The sequence below is a fragment of the Eupeodes corollae genome, chromosome 1 (assembly GCF_945859685.1).
Source record: "Eupeodes corollae chromosome 1, idEupCoro1.1, whole genome shotgun sequence".
Classification (NCBI taxonomy): Eukaryota; Metazoa; Arthropoda; class Insecta; order Diptera; family Syrphidae; genus Eupeodes; species Eupeodes corollae.
Window position 1 is genome coordinate 1,188,518 of NC_079147.1, and position 27,092 is coordinate 1,215,609.

General features: G+C 33.3%; 1 protein-coding gene across 6 annotated transcripts in view; it reads left to right on the plus strand.

The window, feature by feature from the left end:
• LOC129943160 (fasciclin-1) overlaps positions 1-27,092 on the plus strand; it is a 93,347-nt gene that overhangs the window by 30,688 nt on the left and 35,567 nt on the right. The gene's annotated exons all lie outside the window — the stretch shown is intronic.

The window sequence follows — 27,092 nt, forward strand, 5'->3', positions numbered from 1 at the left end:
AAACATATCATCTAGAGACTTGCCTTCCAATGAATCCTTCCAGTTAATAGTATTACCTATACAAATTTTTTAATGCCAGGAAATCTGCTTAGTAGAATTAAACGTTTTTTGTTTTTCAAAAGGGGCAGAAGCATAATTATAGTTTTCAAAAGAAAGAAAAATAGCCTTATGATGAATAGAGTTATTTAAAAGAGGAAAATCAGAAGTTTTTAAGGAATACTTTAAATCATTGTTAATACAAATTAAATCCAATATTCTACAGGGTGCGCCAGAGCCGACCCTGTGATAAGATAAGAGTAGGCCTTAATAAATGATATATTTTGAATTGTACAGTAATGCTGTTTTTAATCGTAATCATGGTCTGGACAGGTGTACATCGTGGTTTCGTCGTGCGTTCATATTACGAAAAACACTTTTAAATTGTGGATACGGAATTGGGAATAAACTAAAAGTAGACTTCTACACTGAGCACCCAGAACGGTAAGAACCCCCGAAAATGTGCAGTTGGTTAGAGAGTCAATTGAGCAATCACCAAAACGCTCAGCGCGGAAACACGCGTTAGCTTTGGGAATCTCAGACCGTTCTTTGAGGAGAATTCTACACGAAAATTTATCATTCTATCTCTATAAATGAATGCTTGTCCAAGAGTTCAATGCTACTGACTACAACATCCGCAAAAATATCAGTCAGCAAATTCTTCTGTACATTCCTCCTATATCAACTTTTTTCTGTAGCGATGAGGCCCATTTTCATCTTTTTGGAACTGTAAATAAACAACATTTTCGATACTGGGCTGCAAATAACCCACGGCAGCTACATGAAAGACCACTCCACTCTCCTAAAGTGACCGTGTGGTATGCTGTGTCCAAATTAAGGGTGATCGGCCACTACTTTTTTGAGGACGAGAACAGGACCGTATCTGTCATGTCCGCTCGTTATGTTGTGATGTTGGAAACTTACCTTCAGCAAAAGTTGGAGGAAATGGCTAAAGAACATGATTTGAGAGAGATGTATGGTTTCAGCAAAACGGAGCTACAGCGCACACAGCTCGAATTTCACTTGCTGTGTTATGACAAATGTTTCCTGGGGCGGTTAGTCTCTCTGAGAGGAGACATAGGCTGGCCAGCACGGTCCCCAGATTTAAGCATGTGTGATTTTTGCCTTTGGGGCTTAAGGATAAGGTTTTCAGACATCGCCCACATACCATAGGAGAAATTAAACAGAAAATCAACGCGAAAATCGAGGCCCTACCAGTCGAAATGTGCCGAAAATCATGTGCAAGCTTTAGAGATCGTCTTCAACAGTGTATCAATGCTGACGGCCGCCATCTTGGAGATATTATTTTCAAAATATAATTTTTAAAAGTAGGATTGAACACTGATTTAAATACAAAAAAAAAGTGTTCTCTAAGTTTTACTGTTCGTTATTTATAGCCCATCAAAACTCGTCAGTCAGCTCTGCCGCACCCTGTATTTAAACTGTTCTTAACATTGTTAATTTGAAACAGTCCCATAGAAGAAAATGAATCATCTACTAACATTTCTACATCTTTATTTGCATTGAAAGGTATCAAAATATGATCTTCTTCCATGTAGCACCAGTCGATATCACCAATGTTGAAATCGCCAAGTTATACAAGGAAATTGGTTATGTGATAATTCACTTACTTTTGATAATAATAAAGATAATTTGTGTTTGATTAAAATAATATACACATAACAATAGATTTATTTTAAGATTTTAACAGTTTTAGTTATTTAAAAATGTATTAAATAAATATTCTAATTTTGACCATTTCTTTTCAGGTAAGCTAATACATGGTTTTAATTTTGGTTTCGAAAAAAGTAATGCACTAAAAAGGTATGTTTTTATAACTATAGAGTAGATAATTGAATTTTCCTATAAGGAAATCGTATTACACCGCTATTATTCAAACGCTACCGGTTCTTGTATATCTAGAATTTTTAATTTAAATCGATTTTAACAATTGCGTTTGGTGAATGTCCTAAATTGTATGCAATTAATCGATTTCGTCTTACCAAATATTAGCTGTGGAAATCTTATGCGCAGAAGCATCACTCAAATTAATTTCAAAACTTTTCAATACACCCAAACTAGATCTGAGGTCGTTTGAATCAAAAACAATGGAAATAATACAATTTAAAATAGTTTCAGAATAAAATTTAGAAAACAGGAACAAAAGTTAAATTGAAATGCATGTTCGAAGTAGATATGTATGCATTTTAGAAATTTGCATAAATACAATGTTTCCATTGATTAAAAACTTTAATACTTCAATTGGGATTGTATTGTTTTGAAAACATGTGTTTTTTGTGAGACTCACGAAATATATGAAATGGCTAAAATATAAACAATATTTAATTTTCTATAGAGAGTTAAGCCTTAGAGAGTTCTTTAAAAACATCTCATCAACTATAAATCATTTTCTTAGTGCACTATACCTCTGGAGATACAAATATTCATCCCAAAAACAGAATTCGAACAATATACATAGTTAAATTTACTTGTAATTGATTTTGTCCCACATTAAAGCAACATAATTATATGAATTGAATCGGTATGTTAATAATTTTCGTATGTGCAATTGAAATAAATTATAACATATAATTCTACATATCCATATGTGAGTATGAGACCGACGAGCTGCATTGAGCCACAATAATGTCAGGTCATGTAATAATATATGTACAGTACATGCACATGTTCAAAACTTTCCGAGTTCGGTGAACGGTTTCTTTTTTGTTTTAATTCGAATTTGAGAGCTCATTAACTAAATTGATGAAACAATGTATGGTTTTTAGGGATTGGGAAATTGGGATCTAGTGGTTTGTTTCAGTTCTTGAATGAATCATTATTTTATTTGATAGAAGTCACGAAAGAACTCCCTCGTCGAATGGCACGACTCTTCCTGTCATCGCATATTTTCGTGGGACAATTTATTGAAAAAACAAAATTCAAATTAATAAAAATAAAAATGAATGTGCAATAATATCAAATGTACCGTATATGTGAAGAGTTGAAGAGTTATTTTAAATTAATTGTTACAGAGAACTTCCGTCCATATCCGGTTGACTGATGCTAGTGGTTGATGTTTTTTTTAAACTCAAAAATGATTCATTAAAAAGAGATTCAAATTGAATGTAAATGTACTTGTTGAATAGCATTGATTGAAAACAATTTATAACAAATACAACTGTTTTACTTTATTGCAATATATGTACTATGGGGACATGAATCAATTCGCAAAAAAATAACGACATACATATTATATAACTTCAATTTAAACAAATATGTAAGTGGCGTGTGGGCTTCGCTTGCCGATATTATAGCCCTTCCGGTATTGCCACCAATTTTCCCCAAGTCTATTGTTTGGGACGCGGCTTTGAAACAATCAAGCGCCAGGTTCTCTTGTTTATAAATTTAACAAATTGAACAAAAATTACAAAAAAAATGGTTCACTTTACAGACATGAAATGTTCATATGAAATGTTCATTGACGTATATACTTTAATACGTATTTCGTAGTTCTTAAGAAAATGAAAAGGCTATCCAATTTGCAAGAACCCTTGCACTTAATACCTACTTGAACAAAATTTAAAGCTGATACATCTATACAGGTGGTAAAAATAAAAGATTTTCTTACTATAAATTCCCAGCTAAGATTAAAGTTACAAATTAACTTCTCAGCTAAATAAATATCCTTTCAAAGGAGCATAATAATTTTCTTCGCACCACTTATAAGAGCACCACTTCGGAGAAATTACATTCAAGTATATGTTAACTCGTGTGACTACATATTGTTAGTGCATTTCTGCAATGTACAGGGTGACTTAAATCTTACATTATGACCGCACACATAGATTTGCAGATACAATATTAAAATTAAAACTAAGGATTTAGAATAGCATTTTCTATTCGTGAACAAAATATTGATTACTTCTTCAATGTTCTCACCTCTATTTTCCTCAGCTTACATAATTTAATGGGAATGCCTTTGCTTAGTTTTGTATTAATTTTGCCTTTGACATCAAAGGTACCCTTATTTCAAAATTGCAACAAAAAAACCTTTAAAAATACCTACACTCTTTGAAAATGAACCAGTTTTAAGGGGTTCTACTATGGGAGTTATCAACAATTTAATATTCAATTCAAAATATGAATTATTAAGCATAAAAATGCTTTTAGCATGAACAAACCTTTTTTTCTTCTTAGGGTATATTCGTATTCGATCAGGATTTGACACCCTGTGAATAAATATACAATTTCAACTTCATAAATCAAGTAGAACGTGCGTCAGAAAACCGTTTGAACTTCCACTTAAAATTACAACCCTCATCATCATAATGAACGCGTGCTAATTCTGTGAAATGCACTTGACAACAAAATAACAAAAAACAACCAACATACGCTTATGAACTCTCATACATTTGATACTATGTAGCATAATTTCTTTTAATTACCCTTTGACAGTGGCTGTTGCTTGCTACCAGAATTTAAATTAAAATCTAGAAGCGACAATTGATGACTATGATACGAGTATGTACGTACTTCCATTTCCTAAATTCTACCCATCATAAGTCGTCAAGAGCATACATACTCCTTGGTATGTGCATAGATATAAATGTTATTATAATGCTTCGGTGATAATTAGCGGTTAAGATGGTTTTGTTCATCTAGTCGAAAAATGTCTTATCCAATTAAATTTAATTAAAACTTCATTAGGATTTGCTACACGCATTAAAAACAGTATAAGGAAGCTTTGCGCTTGCATGGAAATTTCACTTTATTTAAATTATTTCCCATCATCAAGTGAATCGAATGCGTATGTTTTTAAATGTGCGGGAAATATGGTTTTATTTTTTAAAGAAAGGAATTAAAGATTATTCACTCTTATGATATTTCATTTGAAAAAATGTATATAAGTTCTTCCCTAGAAAATTTTTTTTAAATAAAGAAAAACACAATAATTCTTGCAATATGAACATTCTCTGAGACGAAAAGAGGGGACCTGCCATCATGTTATTACACCCAATCGAAAACCAAACGTCTTTTCATGAAAATAGAATTTCGAAAAAAAAATTAAAGATCCAAAAAATGTCATAACAAACTAAATTTTGATGTGCAATTTTATTTCAATTTCTTAATTTTGATTGTCAATGGCAATTTGTATATAATATTTTGAAATGAAATGAAATTTTGAATAGCGGATTATTTTTGGACATGACTCTTAGTTCTTATTAGAGAACGAAACTATTTACGTACAAGCTTTAATTGCAATGACGGAATGTACTGCAAAAGACGTTATAGTTGTGTTTTTAGATACACTTTTTTTAATCAAAATTATTTCAAACTCATACAAATGTTCTCGTTTCATATGTTAGGCTGCAAATTTTTAAAAAATGATGGGTTTGTGTTTTTAATCAATTTTGGAAGAAAATAAATAGAAAAAATAAAAAGGATCTCCAAAGTGAAAGTTTCAAAAGCGTGAATTATGTTTATTTTGGTTACAAGTCAAAAATGAGATATTAGATGATGCCGTATCTAAACATTATAAAAAGAATTACATACTCTTCATGACACCCAACAAATTTTGTTTTGTTTTTTTTAGAGACAGATATTGGCACATGTTGTTACAGTTGGTTTTTAAAGTTGAACCAATAAAACTGATCTGAACGTTGCCACTAATTTCTCTAAAACAAATTATTTAAGAGTTTTTTATGTAACTTTACTAATGAATTAATTTTAAGTGTGCAATTGATCCCACACCTCACTTCATTATCGTGTTTGTCATTTAATAAAGAGAGCTACGAGTAATTTAAACAATGTCTTTTTCATTCGTCTTTAACTTTATTGAATTACATATTTACCAATAATTTATTTATAAAGTGCACATGCACAGCCCACACGCTCGATTAAAAATTAGTCATGTTATCAATTGAACTATGAGTTACTCATGTACGTTCCTTTTTACTTTAAGAATCCAATTTATCGCGGCTTATAATTGTTTCTGTTACATAAAAAAATAATATTGAATAGTTTTTTGATTAACCAATTCTTTGAATTTCAAATTGAGTTGTATCAACCTTGTTAGAAAATGACTATCAAATTTTTGTTGTAACAGCTTTTTAGCTATCAATAGTCTACTTACATGTGTAGCTCAAATTCGATTGTTTTGACTATCATTTGTGAACAATCACGTTAGCCGATTCCACCTCTGTGTGTGTTTTTTCAATATTGTAAATATTTAAAGTAATTAGCAAGAGCGATTAAATACTTTTAATCAATGGGGGGTCACACACTTAACGTAATGAAGAGTTTTTGAGCACCGCTTAAAATGTTCTTAAATGTTGTTTTTTGTTCTCTAAAGAAGGCTGACAAAATAAGAAATAAAATAATGTGTATCTTAGTTAGTGAAAACCCGTGGCATGATGGTTAGTGGACTGTCATGCGAGAGGTCTTGGGTTCGATCCCTGCCTATGCCACCTAAAGTTTTTCACGGGTACTGCCTCTTACGAGAAATTGACAAATTCTCAAAGAGTAATTCTTGTCATGAAAAGTGCTTTCTCAAATTTGCCGTTCGGATTCGGCTTAAAACTGTAGGTCCCTTCCATTCCTGACAACAGTACTCGCACACAGGAATGGTTCAGAGTTGCCAGTCACTAGGCCCTAGTTCTCAAACGGACTGTTGCGCCACCCAATTTATTTATTTATAATGTGTATCTTAAGCTTATATTTACTTATTTCAAGGGCTAAAGTGATAACTTTAGCTATAAGATTATTTTAGAACACTGTTTGGTCAGCAATATTATTGTTTTAATATTTAATTTGGACGAATCCCTTCATAAGAAAGCATGCCGAGATTTTAACACATATCTAAATATGCCATATTTAAAAGCTACAATCATTTCGAGGGTTTTGGTACATTTTACGCAGAAGTGTTAAAAATTATGTTGAAACGTAGCTTTATTCTAAGAATAATACATTCTGTTCTTCATAGTATTTCTATAATGGGAAGGACGCTACAAAAATATAGATGCACAAGCCCAGAAAATGCAAAAAATTCGCCAGAAACACAGTCTGTTATGAAAAATTTTCTGAAAACTGTTAATACTATTTTTATCAGTCTACTTACTTGCAGATTGGAACTGATGCTAAAAGTCAATTTCTTAAAACGTGAACCTTTTGAAAATATTTTGATCTTAAAGGAATCAACTAAACTTACAGATTGTAAAGAGAAGAATGTTTGGTTGAATTAAAGGAAATAGTAGGTGCATTTAAGTAGACACATCATTTTTCTAAAAATTAAATATAAACAAATTATTGTTATATGCAGAATCTCTTTTACTTCAGCTCTCTAGAGATTAAAAGCTTTTTATTTATACTAAATTAATGGATAACGAAATGTTGACTTTTGCTCTTTTTAAGAAATTTATATTCTTGAAATTCGTGCTTAAATCTCATGAAAAAAAAACTATTTATGTGCGTCAAATCAATAAAATGGAACTGAAGATGAGCTTCAGGAATGTAGGCAACTTAGTATCGAATTGGTGACCTCTTATTCAAGGTAAATTCTTAAGAACATGAATATTTGCTCTTTCTTTTAGAAAAGATGTTATGAAAATAATTAAAAATATTGCTTAAGTTTTTCCAAATCCTAAATAGTTTGAAAACAAAGATTTTAGATGTTTTTGACAGCATACCGCTTTTTACTGACAATTCTTTGAATGAAATCTTTACCTATACAATTGAAATGTATAAGCATTATGACTCATATGACCACCCGCTGGATCGTTAATTATTCAAAAGTTTATGATTTTGTGCTAAGCGATTGGCATACGACTGGATTTTCTATAAATATTATGTTTTTGGTGCAGTCCTCAGTTAAAAGTGTTACATTTAGCAACAAAGTTTAAAGAAGTAAAATACAAATTATATTTTAATACTTAAAAAAGTAAATAATTAAATTTAGTTAAATTATTAAGGGGGTTATATTCACTAATTTCATGCGATAAGTTGAATTCAATGGAATTTCCACGAAAATGAAAATAAAATAATTGTTCACGGGGGAGGGGGATCGTTAACGCTACGACCCCCTTCATGGATCCTCCATTGGACCTTAGCAGTATTGGAGTAAACAAATCTGGTTCATTTAATACCAATTTAATTTAAATCGTGCGTATTTTAATAAACAATCAACTTAATGCGTATGTGTGAACTTTAAAAATTTTTAATTGAGTTTTAAAAACAATCCTTGCCCTTACTTACAGAATATACGAGTATAACACAGAATTATGACCCATATAAATAATTTTAATTTCGGCATCCATTAATTTGCAAGCACTCAATGTACTCACATTCAACGTGCATCTATAGATAGATACTTACGTTAACGTACGAGTAGATAATATTTACATTATGTTTTTAAATGAATTATTTACAACCAACAAAACGAAATAAGGAACAAGAAGGTGTCCGTTCCGTGCTTAAATTACATTCAATCAAGTTAAGGGCACTATAATTCAGTGTCATTTTCTTGTCTCTTTTTGTTTATTTTGTGAAATTGATGTTCAAAAGGAAATTCTTTCATATTTATTTAAATGTCTCGCGTGAACATTGATCAATTTAATGATCTACTTCTGTCATTCTATAAAAATTGTGTATATTGTGTACAGTAAAAATTATATTCAGTACGTGTGTACATTAAATCTTCTGGGGACCACGAAGTGTTTCAATTAAATTAATATCATCATATATAGCCAGTAGTTATGCCTGGGCCTGCAATGAAATGGCAAAACTATTCCGGGTTGTGCTTCAGAAATGCAGTTGATGATTATAATGTATGGGGCTGTACGTACAGTACATAGTGTATGCTGGCCTGGCTGTGAATTCGGATTGAGATGGCGCATGAATGCGTCGGTAATAATGTAATAAATTATTCAATTTCTCTGCCAGTTTATTTCGTTATGTTTGTTATAATAAGTAATTCTATGTGTTTTTATTAAAGAAACCTTGATATTGAACATTGAGGATGAAATCTTTAAGACTTCAAGATTCAAGAATAAATGTGAATGGCAATCACATCAAAATAAATTGCATTGGAAGGTAATAAGGCGAAGAATCTATTTTCACAATGTCAATTTTCCCGTCATCTTGACTAAAAATATCAGCAAGATCATCATTTTCTTTCAATAAACTTTTCAAAAAACTTAGCAATATACTAGATGTTTCAAAATTTGAATCCCTATAACTTAGTAGTAATTTAATAACTCCCTTTTATTAAAGAAGATGTATCTTGTTGTATGATCAAAAAAAACCTTAATTTTTTCCCGAGCCAAAAATCCAATAAATTACTTATCACAAGTAAGTAAGTTTAAGTGATTCATTTATTAACAATTGTTGAAATAAATACATTTGTTTTTGAATTTAAAAGTTTTTGCTTTGCCGTCAGCAAGACTAGCAGCTTATTCATTGGTCTACTTTGTTTTCAATTTCAGTTTTAATTATATATACATCTACAAGTTTAATCATATTCTCTCAAAATCAGTTTTCTAAATCTGCAAATTTCCTTCAGATAGTTGACAAGATTTGTCTAATCTGGACCATTAAATATTAGAATTGTCTCTTGTATATGAGAATCGCTTGTTTTGAAAATTTGACATTCGCTTATAAAATGGAAGCAGTCTTCTTTGGATTTATAATTGCAGAGTGGACAGAACTGGTTGAAACTCCAATTGCATGGTCTATCGTAAAGACATAAGACTTGACATCTTACTTTGAAATAGTTATTGTTACTCAGATTTGTAACTGACTATATAATATTCGACTTTCTGATTTAGTAGCTGTTTTTACAAGTTGATTCCGAACCGAGTCTTCATTTCGCTGGATAATTTTATACAATTTTTCGTTTACATCTAGAATGTTACTTGTATCAATTTGCATATCTTCACCAGATGAATTTGAAATTCGTTGCCATTTATCATACCACCAATCTTTGTTCCTTATTTTGCATCATTTTGCTTAATCGCTCATCTGGGTAGCCTAATACTTTAATAACATAATCCGCTTGTACTTTCAAATTACTAGTGAATACCTTTTGTAAGCGAGTTTTTGAGTACTTACTTACCTAAGGTGGCGCTATAGTCCGGCCAGACCTGAGCCTCAACCAACATGCGTCTCCAGCCAGCTCGGTCCCTAGCTAGCTGTCTCCAGTTTCGCACCCCAAGTTATTTGAGGTCTTCACCCACCTGAGTGTGCCATCTGAGCCGCGGTCTTCCTCTACTGCTCCGTCCCTCGGGATTGGATTCGAAAACTTTCTATCGTCCATCGTCATTCTTCACAAACGGATAAGTTTGACAGGGATACCAAAACTAGACATTGCTCGGTAGAGCTTTTCCCTATAATATGGATGCTGTCATACGCGGCTTTAAAATCGATAAAGAGATAGTGGGTATCGATTTGAAGCTCCTTCTTCTCTGAAATTAATCAATAACCTCATACTCTTCCATTCCCCAAACTTGAGCTACATAACATAAAGTTTAATTTACAACTGAATTAAAGATTTGGTATTTGGTAGACAAGTAAATAAGGGTGTTCGTGAAAATCTTTTTCCATGTTAAGTTTATTAGACTTTTTGATGTTTTTTGCTTTAATGTCAAGGTACCTACTAAAATTCAGCCGTGGATTGAGGTTCACGAATATAGATATCTATATTCGTTTGTCGCTTCCAAGCTTCTTTCGTTGTACTTCCAATTACTCTCAGCTTCAATCCGATTGGATCGTGAAAAGATTTATCTGTATTGATTTGTAATCCCCATTTATCGCAGTATGCAGCTAGCCGGTTTATGATCAATTGGAGATTTTCTTTCGATTCCGATAATATGACCATGTCGTTACCATTAAGTTACACATTTAACCATGTTGGCCATTCTAATTCCTCCAGGTAAGTGGTTAACAATGTTACTAATGAATAGAGTAAAAATAAAAGTGCACTAAGCGGAAAACCTTGTTTGACACCAGAATCAGTACTAAACCATTCAGAATATTGCGTTCCATTCCAGACGTTAGCTTTTGTGTTTGTATACATATTCTTGATGACATGTGAAAATCTTGTTGAAACACCCGTCTGCGAAAGTTTGTATGATGAAGCATTGCGATTTACCGAATCAAATGCTACTTTAAAGTCGACAAACATCGAGCTCACCTTTTTATTTTTTGCCTAAATTGCTTTTGATTATCGATGACAGAGTAAAGATTCGGTCAACAATAGAAGAACTCCGCAAAATACCTATGATATCCATTTAAGATAAACCTTTGTAGTTAGATACGTTATTTATTGAACCTTTTGTATGTATTGTGAAGATAACCGATTTATTGAACGAGAAAGAAACGTCCGCATTCGTAAGAATTCTGTTAAAAAGCACAACAAGTTGCAACTTAAAACTGTTTTTGAGTAACTGTATAATACTCAAACAATAACTTTAAAAATCTTCACAATATTAACTCTTTACTTATAACAATAAAAAATGATTGCTAACAATAATTTAACACAAAAAAACGGGCCTTTACTGATTTGAAGTGTCAGAAACTCAGAAGTCATATTATTTACTTACCCAAATCGTTTAAAATGATGAGTTGCTTCTTTTTTTTAAAATAAACGATTTCTTTTTTTTAAGTAATTGAAGTTTTTATACATATGTATGAGTCAAAATTGTATTTCTCCTTGAGCCTTTACAATATACAATTATAAAATGTACATAAGGAGACTTGTCAACGTCATCATCATCATATTTTAACATTGTCTCTGTAGTTTGAGTCACCAACATAAACCTTTAACCTCCAGAAGTAAGTCTTTCTAACAACCCTCTTTTGATATTGCCCAAAAGACATAACCAAACTATAAATGTCATAATGCATTACATCAACTTGATTAAAAAGAAAATCCGCCCTTTTCTGGAATTGCATGGGAAGACTAAAAATAATGGATATTCCAAACTAAAAGCCACAACCACGTCATTATACACATCAACCCCTAATTCTCTACTTTCAGCTAAAACTTTTATTGCTTACAAATTCTACGACAAAATTAACAAAAAATGCAGTACATCGTTATCGATACATCGTTGTGGCGCGGCGGCGGCGATGGATGACGGCACGGCGACGACGTTGGCGGCGACCTCAAAGTTCGTACAATTAAATTTTCTGAAAGGAAGCAGAATAACATAGTAGATATTTTTCTACCGAAAGGATTTTCGAAGCCGATAACGAAATGTACAAAGTTGTATGTGATTTCGAAACTAATAACATTAAATCAAGGAACCCTTCATAAAAGCCAAAGCTGAAGGCAAGGGTTCTTCATATGTTCTGTTCATACGTACTCCTCTATATTAAGCGAATACCATATCTAAAGCATTCGGTTATCAGTTGTTGTCGAATAGATGTCGATGTGACATACAAAAATGATGACAGAGATGAAGATGACAGAACAAACCCCCAACGGAGTAATATTATCCTTTTATTGACAGTGTTTTGCAGAGCTGTGTATTATTGATTGCATTCGAAAGTGCTTTTAAAAAAGGAGAAGAAGAAAACTATGAACATTTGATAGGCATATCGCATAGTCACATCTACATCTAGAGATTGCTGTTAGGCAAGCCAAACGGTAGTGCTGACAAGGGGTGGATCCTTTTTTCCTCACTCACTCAATCTTAAATAGACGCTTCGTTGATTTTTATTTTATCAGTTATGTTGGGATAACCACATCAAAGGACATTTAAGATCCAAGAGATTAAGTTCAGAAGAGGTATATGTACGTAAGGTTTACATAAATTTGTAAACGAAACGTTTGAAGAGTTTCTGTTATATGTACAGGGCATATTTATGAAAAAATATTCACCCAGGTTTAAATCTGCCGATAAAGTTTATAGAATCTATTGATTTTAATTCCCTCAAATGATTTTTCAGTTCGTGCAGTTTTCTATATTTGCTGGATTAGAATAAACTTTATTGCTTTATTCTGCCCGTCATTTTGACATATTTTATACTTGCCTAAATATAAATGTTTATGTTTGCAAAGCACGTTCGCTAAGTAAAGTAATGAGTTCCTATTGCTGGCCCCACCCGTCAAATAAGCAAAGTTAATTGTAGCAATCAAGTAAACAGTTCATTTAGAAAATAACTTTTGGCACACAAACATTTAGGCATTTTTATTCCTAGATTAATTCTAATCGGCGCGGCGCCTTAGGAAATTGAGATACATAAATAATGTAATTATAAATTTAATATAGTCTTTCAAAAGCAATAGTTTTAAAATGCGTTTTGTTTCATGCTTTTCCTGTATAAGTAACATGGTATCCAAACTCGATATGTTTTCGAATTTCATCAGGATATATACTCAACGTATTTAAAAAAAAGTTAAGTTAGATCGTCAGACCTTGTAAGTCCGTTGGGAACCCCTTAAGGGGCATAGGGCCTCTACTACGCCTATACGCGCCTTCGTGTACGGTTTCCGGAGATGTGTTTCAGCTCCCTCCAACTCTTGCCTAGTGACGCTGATTCCGCGTCGAATGTTCTGCGCCATGTGCTTCTCGGTCATCCAGCTCTTCTTCCTTCTTGTGTGAGCGAATTCCACTGCATTGCTTGGCCTGCAATGCAGTCGTTAGCTTTTCGAAGCGTATGTCCAATCTATTGCCATTTACGACTTCGTATTAAAGATTCTATAGGTTCCTGACCTGTCCTTCTATGAAGGACCTCATTTGAAATAAGGTTTGACCAGAAAATCCTTGAGATGTTACAAAGACATCTATTTACGAAGGTTTGCAGCTTTCTTGTTATAGCTGAAGTACCCTTCTAAGTGCTGCACCCATAAAGAAGCATAGATTCGACATTTGTGCGAAACAGTCGTAGATTTGTTTTTAAGCTAATAGAGTTATTTCTCCAAATTTTTGCTTTTGCTATGCCGATGCGGCATATGACGTCTTGTTCGGTTCTGCCTTCAATGGAAACGATGCTTCAAAGAATAAGTTTTTAGCCCCAAAACTTCTGCTTCTCTCTCCACACTTGTTGTCATTTGATGGAGATTCATGATCTTATAAGAGAGTAAGCGTAATCCAAGTGCTTTAAATAGGATGTCAAAGTCCATTGGAACCCTCCGCTTCCTGACAGAGCTGAGCGCAGTACCAACCAAAACAATATTGGCGATAGAATACAGCCCTGTCTGACTCCGCTTCGGATTTCAAAATCATCTGACAATCTACCTTCGTGCAGAACGTGACACTTGGATCCATCATATACTGCTTTAATAATAGAAAATCATTTTTCTCTGATGCCTCTCCTCCGCAGAGCTAACCAGGGAGTAGTTAACGCTATCAAAGGCCTTCTCGAAGTAGTTGAACAGCAGTTGTAGTGGTGATCGATATTCAACGCACTGTTCAATAATGAAGAAGCTAAAACATAATTTTCTTTATAAAAATGCAATGAAATTAAATCATTATAATGGATAATAGTAACTTTAAGCTCTTGAAACGTTTCATCGGTCTTTAACGGTTCGTTACAAAAAGTACATATCAGCTCCGAAATTGGCAATCAATATCGCCAAGACGGCTGGATAACACAATTTGCTGAATTCGGTGCTCAAAATATCGATTTTAAGAAATGCTGGATATGGCATGACCACTAGATAGCCCACCCTGTATGTATTCGAAAATGCGTTAAATAGTCTCACACTATTTTTAACTGCAAAACAAAATAAACTATCAAAAATGTGAATTTAATAAGAATTGAAATATGAAAAATATGTTTATTTAACTTAGATATATACTCCTATTCATTACTGTACAATGTCGATATTACGAAACAAGGACATTTTAGTTTAAGTAGTAAATTGATGATAAAAGGATAAATTCTAAGAGAAGTAAGTACATAATAAGACAAAGCCATAAAAAGCCTTTAGTTTGAAACAACCAACAAATAAAATGCGAGGACATTGTCAGTAGTCATTGTCGCCCACAAGGATTGTTGAGTCTTATTTACTCAACCTATTTCAATTTTTAAAGCTATATCTTGAGCAATTCTTGAATTATTGTGAAAACCAGCGTTACACGCCCACGCACCCTTTAAAATATTGACTATGTACAACTTATTGGAGACACATAACTGAATATACGAGTATATATATACTTTGTGCTTTATATTGTGTCTCTTTTTTGCCCAAAAGACATTGGAGAATTGTTTATTGGTCTGATGGGGGATTTAATTTTAACAGCAATGTTTTTGTAGCCTGCTTCCGTAACACTGTCCGGTAATAAAATACAATCTTATACTCTTTTACAACCGCATTTATATCCCATTCCCAAGTTTCCTTGTTTCAACTTAACATCTTAAAGTTTCTGGAGTTTTATTAAAGGAAATGACAGTGTTGCAAAAAGTTTATCTTTGAGCATGCAATTCCTTAGATTTAGATTAAAATTAAAGAAAGCTCTTTTACACAATATCTTGTTGTTTCTGTTTCGATAGAATTTACTTTGTGAAGTTTATACAAAGAGTCTCTATGTCCTTTTCCTTTTCGTAACTAATTTATCTTTGCAGACCAGCAGCGCAGCGTTTTAAGTATCCTCTCAAATGTAAGTAAAAGCAAACAAGAATGTTCTTTAGATATACACTTAGTCAAAACGAGTATCGTTGTTGCTTTTTATTTTAAAGTATCTTGGCTAAGATTTAGGTATGGTAGTAATTTTGCACGTCATAAAATATCGTATCATATCGTAATTCGTGTAACTGAATAAAGTGTTAGCCTTGTTTTTAATTCAATTTTATGTTTTTTTTTTCCACGGATTTAACAGCTGGTTTTTATTAGAAATACAAACATAGCACAAATTATGATAAATATATAAATGTTTGCTGAAATCCACAAGAAATATGTTCTTTTTCCTATATTTTTGAATTTTAATTTGTTTCCCTGCAATTTTTTTGAATTTTTATGATAAACTTGAGAAAATGAATTTCACAAACTTCTAACGTTCAAATAAGAATAAGTATTAAATATATTCTATGACGTTTGGCTTTCAATAAGTTAAGAACTGTATTATGATTGGTGGCTTACTTCGTTAGAGAAAAATCAACTTCTTATAGGTATACCTAAACATTTGCAAATAGTATTTTCTGTAATGAACCAAATTGTCATTTAATGACCCTTAAAGAGCAAATAATTTAAAGTATAAGTTTCACGCAACGTTAAACCAATGCTATGATATTTGTTTTTTGATTACAATTATTTATATATAAGAAAATTAAGAAAATTAGTTTGGAGTCAATACATTATTTACTCGTACTTACTTTACTTTACTTTAGTTGGCGCTTCAACGCATTGTGCTCCTGGGCCTCAAGTAATAACTTTCGCCAGCTTACTCGATCTCTAGCTTGTTGCCTCCAGTTTTGAATACCCAATTTAAGCCTAGTACATACTTGTGAACCATCTCGTGAACCCATACAAATTTCTGTTTTTGGTTCACCCGTGAACTTGCTCGTGAAGCAGAGTGGAGAACAAAGTGGAGAGTTTTCGTTCACGGGCAATTCACGTGCAAAATGTACGGGAACTGTTGGTGAAGCTTTGACATTTGTTCACAACGTGTACTCACAAGTGTGTACCAGTGAGCAATGTCAAAAGTTCACTTTCTCCACTGGCGAACGTTCACTTCACGAGGAAGTATGTACTAGGCTTTACGTGAGTCGGTCTCAACTAGATCCCTCCACTGGAGATGAGGCCTGCCTCTGCTTCTTGTTCCCTCAAGCTTGGCGTTGAATACCTTACTGGCTGGATTTTCGACGTTCATTCGCTCGACATTCCCTAGCCATCTTAAGCGTTGAACGCAGTTTTTAGACCAGTGGCAAGTCGCTGTACAGTTCGTATAACTCCTGATTAAATCTTCTCCGCCAGATGTTACTTTGCCTATCGACACAAACCAGACCATAGATCGTACGCAGAACCTTCCTCTCGAAGATACCAAGAGATCCTTCATCCACCTGGGAGAGGGTCAATGTTTGTGCACCATACAGCAAAACTGGGATAATAAAAGTTATGTACAGTGTCTCTTCGGTACTTCACGATAGGGCCGTATTCCTCAACTGCCTGCTTAGGCCAAAAAAACAGCGGTTAGCAAGGGTATTTCTACGTTTGATCTCCGCGCTGATGTCATTTGCAGAATTTACAGAATTGCCCAGATAAACAAATTCGCTTACCACGTTGTAGCTGTCAATTGTTGTCACATTTTGACCAAGTCTACGGTGTGAATGACTCTGTTTGACGACAGTAAATACTTCGTTTTGTCGTCGTTAATGTGAAGACCCATTTTCTTCGCTTGAGACTCGATATTAGGCACCCGTCACTTCTCGTTTGGTTCTTCCCATAATGTCGATGTCATCTGCATATCCAAGATATTGAGTGGATTTTTGAAAGATGGTGCCACTTGTATTGGCGTTGGTGTTGTGCAACACTCAGCAGCTCTATGACAGCACATCGCCTTGTCGAAGTCCCCTGGTGGTTTCGAAGGTTTCGGTCGAGTCTCTTCCAATTTTGATGCAGCAACGAGCATTTTCCAGTGTCATCCTGATAAGTCGTATCAGTTTGGTAGGGATACCAAAACTAAACATGGCACGGTATAGTTCGTTTCTGTCAACACTGAAATTAGCTGCTTTAAAATCAATGAAACGATGGTATGTTTCGATTTTATGTTCTTGGGTCTTTACCAGGATTTGGCGTAGGATTTATCGAGAAATTTGGGTAAAAAACTGTTTATTAGATTTTCTAAAGATTTGCCAGAAATCAAGAGGTCATTATCGTAAAACATTCGAGCTGAAATATACTTATTTTCGAGATTTTAAATGTATCAAAAACTGTCAGTAAACAACATCGTTCAATTTTGTAAATTAAATTGAAATTATGCATAAATAATTTACTCTTGTAAATTAAATTGAAATCATACAAAAATGATCTATCCAATTTTTGTAAAAATCTTCTCTGCTCATTTTGATGACTTTAAGTGCAATCCTTTTTTAAATATTAATTAAATATTTCACTATTTAACCTTTTTAAAGTCTTATGGTTTTGAATTGCCTGGTATTTACCATCGGTAGTTTTTACCGGCAGTAAAATGGTGGGTTCATAAAACTGTCATTTCAGGGATTTAAAAAATCTTCAAAGAGAAAGTCTTGACAAATGTTAAGAATAATATTCACATACCACTGAAGCTAAAACAAAAACCAACAACAGGCCGCTGACATAACCTCAACCTTTACTAAACAATTCTAATTGGTAAATACATATTTCAAGACTAAGGCAAAGATACACTATGATGAATCTTGAACTCGATTCATGTGAACACAAGCTCAGTGTCAACTTTGTGTTATTCGGTACATGAACACATATCAATTGTTTACGAAAAAGCAACTTTATTGTCTTCAATAGTAGTAAAAATAGATAGGTATGCAAAGAGATACTCTTATATCTGAAATACAAATGGGGTGAACTTATTTTTTAGGTACAGTTTGTATCCTTTCTTCCAACCCCGTATACGAGGTAGGCACACAGGACAATGCACCAACAAAAAAAAGTACAATTGATCATTTTCATAAATCAGATAAACTTTCTTATATATTGTCCCTTCTTCCTTTGTTGACAAAGGAACAGCTATGAGAAAAAAAAAAAAAAAACAGATTTAATGATTTCCCCCAAATAAGGACATTATTACTTGCAGAAGAATAATGGCTTCATTGAAGCCTAACTTCCTTTTCCGAGAGTGTCCCAAGTGCCCTTATAAATCAAACTGTGTTGTTCTTGTTGTGAACTAAACTGATGGCCCCTGCTGTGTGTATAATTGAGCGTCTTCAATGTTTTCCCTAATATATGCCTAATTTGCAATACTTACTATTTTCTTTTTTTTTCCAAATGATTTCCTAATTCTTTTACTTGAATGGATATCTTCAAGCCCGGATATGAAAGGGGCAGCCAACGAGTACGGGTGTAAGTTTCGATTGGATATGGGTGCGTGTATGCGTATTGCGCATCGCTTGCCAGGAAAAGATGCTAAAAGCGCCAACACAAAAAAAAACGAATATTAGACACAAAGTTGTCACTTCCATAGTATCCCAAGGGATTTTTGTTTTCCTTTGTGGAAAATTCGGGTACATAATTTCTTGAAAAGGATTCTCCTACACACAATAGTTTATTTTATTTAATTAATATTAAGATGCATGTGTTTTTGATATATACAGCCTTTAGGATTTTTTTTATAAAATTCGCGAACTCAAAGGGTTTCTTTGACCCTTTTTTATGGTAAGGACACAGCGTGTGCATAACAAACTACACATTCGTGTAGTACGGTTAAAAAAATAATTTCTATGTTGTTATATTACTTCACAACCAAACGGGGCTCAATGCGAAGGGAGTCGTGGGAAACTTTGGTTGTGAAAATGTAAGTTATCAAATAGGCCTTAGTTTTGCACTTCCTACCATGAGCCAAAGAAAAATAATTTATTTAGTTTTCTAAGAAAAAAACTCGCCCCTAAATCAGTTAAGAAAGAATTAATCTAAGTATGAGCTTGGTTTTTGTTTGGATCGAACTCTATAGCTGTTTGCTTAGACTGTGTTCTGCTATTTTTTTTTCTAGGCATACCTTACAACATAGGGATGCAAACCACAATCGGATTTTTCGCTCTGCCTTCTGTTCTGTGTTAAATGGAAAACAATCACAGTATCACACTGATTTCACTTTCAATTTCAATTGCTTCACTGAGTGTATAAAAGGGAGGTTATACCTACACCTTTTGCGTAATTCCTAATCTGACCTCATTCAGCGTGTAACCTCTTTTGTTTACTACATTTACAAACATCAAAACATTCCCTTTTATATTTTGCAGCTTGTCATTGTCACCCCTAAAGGATTTATCTTCGGTTTTCAGTCTTTTTTTCTTTGTTTTATTTGTTTGTCTATTTAATGCATTAGGGTACACATGCGAGCACAAAAAGTAGGCCATACGCACCAATAAACAAAAGGCTAAAAGAGACTAAGGGTATCGTAAAAGATGAACAAAAAAAAAGAAACTAGGCAACAAAGTCTAACCAGAGCATGAAATTTGGGCACCCTAATTTGTAGGGAGATTTTGATATCCTGATGTGAATTTGGTCTTTCTTTTTTTTTATTAAGTCTGCGACGGCGACGACCGACGACCTGCAACTATTACAATTTTGTTTTATAAAAGGTTTTGTATATTCATAAACAATGGACTTTTTTGTTCTGAACACGTAGGATGAAAATTGGTATACAAACATTAAACGTAGGTACCTCAGCAAGGACCAAGGAAGAAGAAACGTGCCATTTAAAGCGCGTTATACTTAGTGGTGTGTAGACGCACATGTCATCTTTTTAGTGTAAGACATACATATACACATAGCTTTTATGATGATATTAACAAGAGTTGCTTTGAAAGTCATTATGAGATTAAGGGATTACACAAATGGGTTTGCTGGGCTTGGATTTAAGAGAGGACATAATATAATCCAGTGTTTGGAAAACATCAAGTTCTGATGTTTGCTTACCCATGAGTTAAGGTTTCATTACAATTCCGCTGTTTTAAATGTAATCCATTCTTCCGCTGTTCTTTAAAATGAATATTCTACTCACATAAGTATGAAATTTACATAGTGCATGTTTTATATAAAACATATACATATGTATATATGTAATTATAAATAACTGTTATGAGTTTTCTCAAAACAAAATTTTGTAAATTTACAAAGACGCAGCATTTTTGTTATTTTTCTTATCATAATGTTTGCATAATTTTAAGGAGACAAGAAATTAAGCTGGGGTCATAAAAGAACAACGAGCCAAGCCCCGAACTAATAATTAAATTTAAGTTACTACAAATTACTCAGATGTCTAGTACGATCTCAGAATAAGTTATCAGGGTTTTAAGTTGAAAAGGGCATTTGAAAAACTGTTAAAATGCGTATATGGCTAGCAGAAGGCTGCAACCGAAACGTCATGGACATACATTTTTGTAATCAGGGGAAGATATTTTGGTATACCATTCTAATGGTTGTTCATTATATCATAAGGTTATCGAGGTGGTTTAATACAAAATTGCATTTGAAGACTATAAGTAAAACGTCTTGGAACCACTTTTTTGTGAAATTTTGATGTATCACTCATATCGCTATCATTTTGACCTCAAAATCGGAAAATGCCCATTTTCGAACAGTTAACCCCAACCATTTGAAATAATGGTGCGTATATCTACATATTCATATCAAGGAATCTTGGTTATCATTCCGCTCCCAAAATTTGCTGCCAGCCCTTAGGCACGTTTCACACTACACGGTTTTGACCGTACGGCAAAAAACCGGACGGCATAAGCCGGATCAATGCCTAATAACACATTATACTGGTTTAACCGTACGATAAACACGTTATACTCAGGGTTCCTGTGCTAAGTATTGTGTCTTGAAGTGGCTGATCGAACTCTGCCGCACGAATAAAATCGTATGATGTCAAAACATGCATTTCGTCACGTACGCCACTAAGCTTATCGCGCCGTACGACTGGCGTAAACTGTAGTGGCAGTAGATGGTTGCAACGGCGTGGCGTGGCGCCGGCATTTTGCCGGGACCGTATAATATGAAACCGTATATGAAAATTTCGCCGGCTTTTTGCCGTACGGTGAAAACCCTGTAGTGTGAAACGGGTCTTAGACTATAACAACACTTATTTGCCAGAACCGCTTGAGCGGCTTCATCCCACCAGAGGCATTCCTCTTTTTAAACAGATGCGGTCTGATATAGGATAGATGGGCAGTCCCGCTAATCTATCACGTTAGACAACGAACCGTGGATAGGCGACTCCTGTACAACCGGGACGTCATGGCACAGGAAAACTTGGATGAAGCAGGAAAACTTGTTTGGTGGCTTCAATCGGCACTTGATAGTGGGTAGTTGGGATGGGGTTTTAAGCCTTGGCCGGCTTACCTACTTGTTTTATAATTTAGTTTTAAGTAGAATAGGACAAAAAATATAATTACAAAAAAAAAATTATAGAATAAATTTTAAAAAAAATTTAAAAAAATGTAGAATAAAGAAAAAAATAATAAAGAAAAGTGCAAAACAAAAAAAATTAGATAGTTAGATTTGCTGCTGTGGTTGTTCTAGTAGTTAATAGGTAGAAAAGGTAGTGTAAGTTAGTTTTAAATTTTATATTATGAACCTTTAAGTTAAATTTTAAGTTAAAATAAAAAAATATTTAAGTAAAAATAAAAAAAAAATATATTAAACCAGATTAGGCTTAAAACTGTAGGTCCAACCCATTCCTGACAACATTAATCGCACACAGGAACGATTGAGATCCTTAAGTCACTAGGCCCTAGTTCTCAACGAACTGCTGCCTCGGATCGAATTTAGATACGGTACAAACAATAAAAGAAATTAAATTTTAAATTAATAAATGGAATTAAATTAATTAAAAATAGAAAGCAAACTCCTATAACTAATTAACAACTTTAAAGGTTATTTTGTAGCAGAAAAAAATGATTTCTAGACTTAACATTTAATCAAACATAGTTAAATCAGTTATGTAGGTAAATATAACTATAAGATTAACTTTCCTCCATAAAATAGAAATTTCATATTTCGATAAACTGAACTATTATAAAGTTTTGGATTAAAAGGAAAATAAACAAGAACTTAATAAGTAAAATAATACTTTCGGTTTCCCTAGACATGCAAAATTAATGAACATAGCCTATAATTAGAAGCATATATAGAACTAAACAGCTAAAACTTTTCCCAGCTTATACCAAATATAAAAACATTTTCGATCGAATGTGTCTACTTCTCTCTTCGTTAAACACACGAAATTCAAACTGATAAAACGTTATAGAACCCCAGATATCTAGTCTTTATTGTTTCGAAAATTGCAAAAGACATTTATGGTGCAAAGAACAAGAAACTCAAAACAAAAAGTTTCAATGTCTGCGCCTAGGCGTATACGCAACCCCATGTTCCAGTTCAAAATTCAAGAAGGTTAATGGCCCTCGAATAGCACAACCCCAAGAAAGAAGTCTTGAGAAGAAAATTGAAGGAAGCTTCGTGTGAAAAAGCAATGAGACTCCAAGTACAAATCATACTCGTACATATACATATATTGTATTTTTTCCCGGTCGAGGTTCGAGGATAGATTCGTGACTTTTAGCCGATTTATATAATATCCCACCCCTCTCTGTTGCTCCTATTCAACTAAACTTGATGATGGGCTTTCACATTTTTGAAATTCTTGTCTATAAAAATATTATTTTTTCATTCTTCTTTATTATTTTGCTTCATCGTTGCCGTGGAGTTTTTTTTGCATTATGATTCGCGTGTCAGGTCGTGCGCCGCGCCGCTTTGAAAAATTTGTCTTCCTTGCTCATACAAGGAAAGGAAAGGAGAGTTTTTTTCTTATTAAAGTTAAAGGATGTGATTTTTAATTAAGTTGTAGGTATAACTTTATTCAACATTAATTTAAGAAAACATGTTGTATTTTACTATTTTGTTCGTCGTGATCGTAAGAGAAGTCGAAAACTGTAATTCAAAAAATAGTTCCCGTTGAACTTCGTTGCAATAAAACAGTGTTTCGAAAATAAACTGTTCTACTGGACCTTAAGTGGTGCTCATGGAGTCATGATGACTGAATTCGAACCATGCTTGTTCGGATTCCGCATAAAAACCTTAGGACCCCTCCATTACTGACACTTCTTACACAGTGGAATGGTTTGAACTGTTGTGCAACCAAATTAAGTTATCGTTATTACTGATCAACCGAAATATTGTCGTTGAAATCAGTGGAAATACTGAGATCATACTGTATCATTACAGCAACTAATCTGAATATTTAGGAAGCAAATTTCAGGACCTATGAATTTTCTTTTTCTTGGGAACTTTTCTTACTTACTTACTTAAGGTTGCGATACAGTCCTATGCGAACTAGGGCCTCACCCAACAAACTTCTTCATCTATCTCAGTCCCTAGCTAGATATCGCCAGTTGCGTTCTCCAAGTTGGGTGAGGCCACTTCCAACTTGTGCGTGCCACCTGATCCGTGGTCCTCTTCTACTGCGCTTTCGTGTGGGCGTGGGCTTTACGAGACTTGGGGGCTTTTCGTTTCATTCAAATCTTTGGTATTTATCAGAAGTTTTCTTCATCAAACATGTTAAACTTTTACTGTACAAATACACGAAACGACACTGAAGATTGATGTATAACGATCGAACTTACAACTTACAGTAGATGTTAGGTCTGTTACAATAAATATTTTAATCGTTGTAAAGTAGCGACTTAACTAATTATCTTAAAACTTTAAACTGCTTAACCTTTTCATCCTACAATAAAATGTAAATTTAAGCATTCGGGAGTCATATTATATTCGGTTATTTCAGGTGCCAGGAATTAACTTTCCCAAAAGTTTTTGGTAGATACCAACCTCAGATTTGCTCCATCAGTTCATGTTATTAAAAATTGAAATGCAGATCAATCTTTTTCTTCTATTTACACAAACCGCAATATTTGAAGAGCCTTAAATTCTTCAACTCGTTATCTCATTCAAATTTGGTAATTTTTTTTTTTGCACTAAATACCAAATTTATCGAACTTATGTAGGTACAAAAGCTTGACATACAAAATTTGCAAAGGCGATGCAAGGGAAAATTAAAAAGCTACATTTAGAAGGTTTCATTTGAGTGAATAAAGAAATAGTAGGTATGTGTGCTTGTGCAGTATTAAAGTTGTTCACCCATACTCACACAGGTATATGCACGTATACATAGAAAAAGTGAAGCCCTTCTGAATTTGTTACATACAAAATAAAAAACAACAATAAATAACAGCACATAGACTCTTAGGGGATCGATTAAGAAATAAAATGAATGTTTAACGCATCAGTTGAGTAATCGACTGTTTGCGTTTACCCTTTTTGAGTGTGTTTGTGAATTAGGTTGAGGTGTGATGGATTTTGCATGTATTCGTACATGCTGTGGTATATGTTGGTATGTAATGTTGAAAAAATGTACATAAATTAAGAACGTTTTGGAAGATTTCCAGGCAAAATGGTATTACTAAAGTTTATTGATGAGTATGATTTCCTCACAATGATTGACAGAGAAATTAAGACTTGTTATTGAACAAAGAACACATTTTCTTAAATGAAACTTACTTAGCATAGTAGATATCAAAAATGTATGAAATGAAGATTCTAGACTTTCGAACGTATGACCCTACAACTTCCTTTCTTTTCTAAAGTCGATTAAGAAATTTGAATTCCGTTGAAAAGGTTTGGCGTGATTTTACGCATTCATAGAATTGAATAAAGTTCATAGATTCAGTTAAACGCATGTTTTCAAAATAAATACAAATATGAGTGGAATATTTATATTTATTCATATCATTATTTCATAAAATATGTTGATGAATCGACTAACACTCAGAATCTTTAAAAAAAATACCTTTTAACATAGTATACTCTTTTAAATTTTATTTTGTATACCAGATTCTATACGTATCTAGCTCTGATTTACTTTACTTTATTTTAAGAGGGGGTATCAATAGTATTTTAATTGCTGTATTGCTAAGAGAAAACATTATTTTACTAATTTTCATTTTATAAGACGTACTATTAAAAATAACTCTAAATAATGTTTTATATGCTTTTGTTGCACCAAAATAAATATTCCAATATGATCACACAGTCCTTTGTCCTTAATCTTATACCCTCTTCAAATCCATCATTTTAAAAAGCCATTAGGGAGATATTCGGCACAAAACTGTGGATTATACGCTGCGTCTATTAAACTTAATGTATTAGTTATTTTCACCTCCTGAATATATTAGTTACAACAAACATTTTAAACCTAGACAGATATAATATAACACGCAGTCTTTTTTAGGCAACTCAAAAATATTTACCTGAATTAGCTGGAAGTTGCTGGCGAAACTTTGTTACGGGGTCCTTTTTCCACCCTTTATTACGTATTTTTTGTTTTTATGTGCATTCTTAAAAACTATAAAGAATTTACCAAACTTGGAGTTACTCCAAGCAAGTTGCCTGCAACTAAGTGCAGTGTTGATTTCAAAAACCAGTACCCATTGTTTCGAGGGATTCAATACATTTAATTAAAAAAATACCCCTATATATAGGGTTTATTTAAATTAAAAAAAATGTTGCTGTTATACAAATGTATGATGGTATAAGTATACTAACAACTTTTCATTAAATTTCTTGGTAAAAGCATCGAAAATATAATAAATTATAAATACATTATTGTAAGTAGATCTTAAGCGACGACATCAAACACAAAAACCAGATAAATTTATCTTGTGGAAAATAATCTACCAAGTAGATTTACATAAACCTCCTATGGAAGTATTTCTCTTCATATCCTCTCATAGATACAAACATACATATAGATATACATATATTTACTTGTTTATATCATATTATGGAATAGATGCCTATGATACATTTTACTTGAAATTCTAACTCACCGCAAATTATTTATGTACCAATCTGTGTTACCCATGCTCATGCTGAAGCTCATGAATGATTGAAGGCATTCAGCACAGCAACCTTAAACCCTGTAGTTAGTTAGAGATTGGTTCTTTGCCTCGTCCTTGTTTACACCATCTACCATCCGACCATTCCAAACCATTTATGCATACCTACCTACGTTTATTTTACCTTGTTGCTAACTTACCTGCTACTCGTAAATGAACGTTTTTCAGCAGTTTCTCGTCTATTTTCCAACAGCATAAAGATAAAAACCCGGCCTATGCCCTCAAAATGAAAACCACTGACACAAACATTTACCTACCCCTGCATCACTACTATGAGGGTTGATGTCAAAAACATGGAAGTATAAAATCAAATTCCTGTCGGATAGACCAGAGCTTTGGATTACCTTGTTTGTAGCTGTGAATAAAAAAAAAAAAACTTAAAAACACGAAGGTAAAATCTCCCACTTATGCCGCAGGATACTGAGCGTATTTTTGTTGTTTTTTTT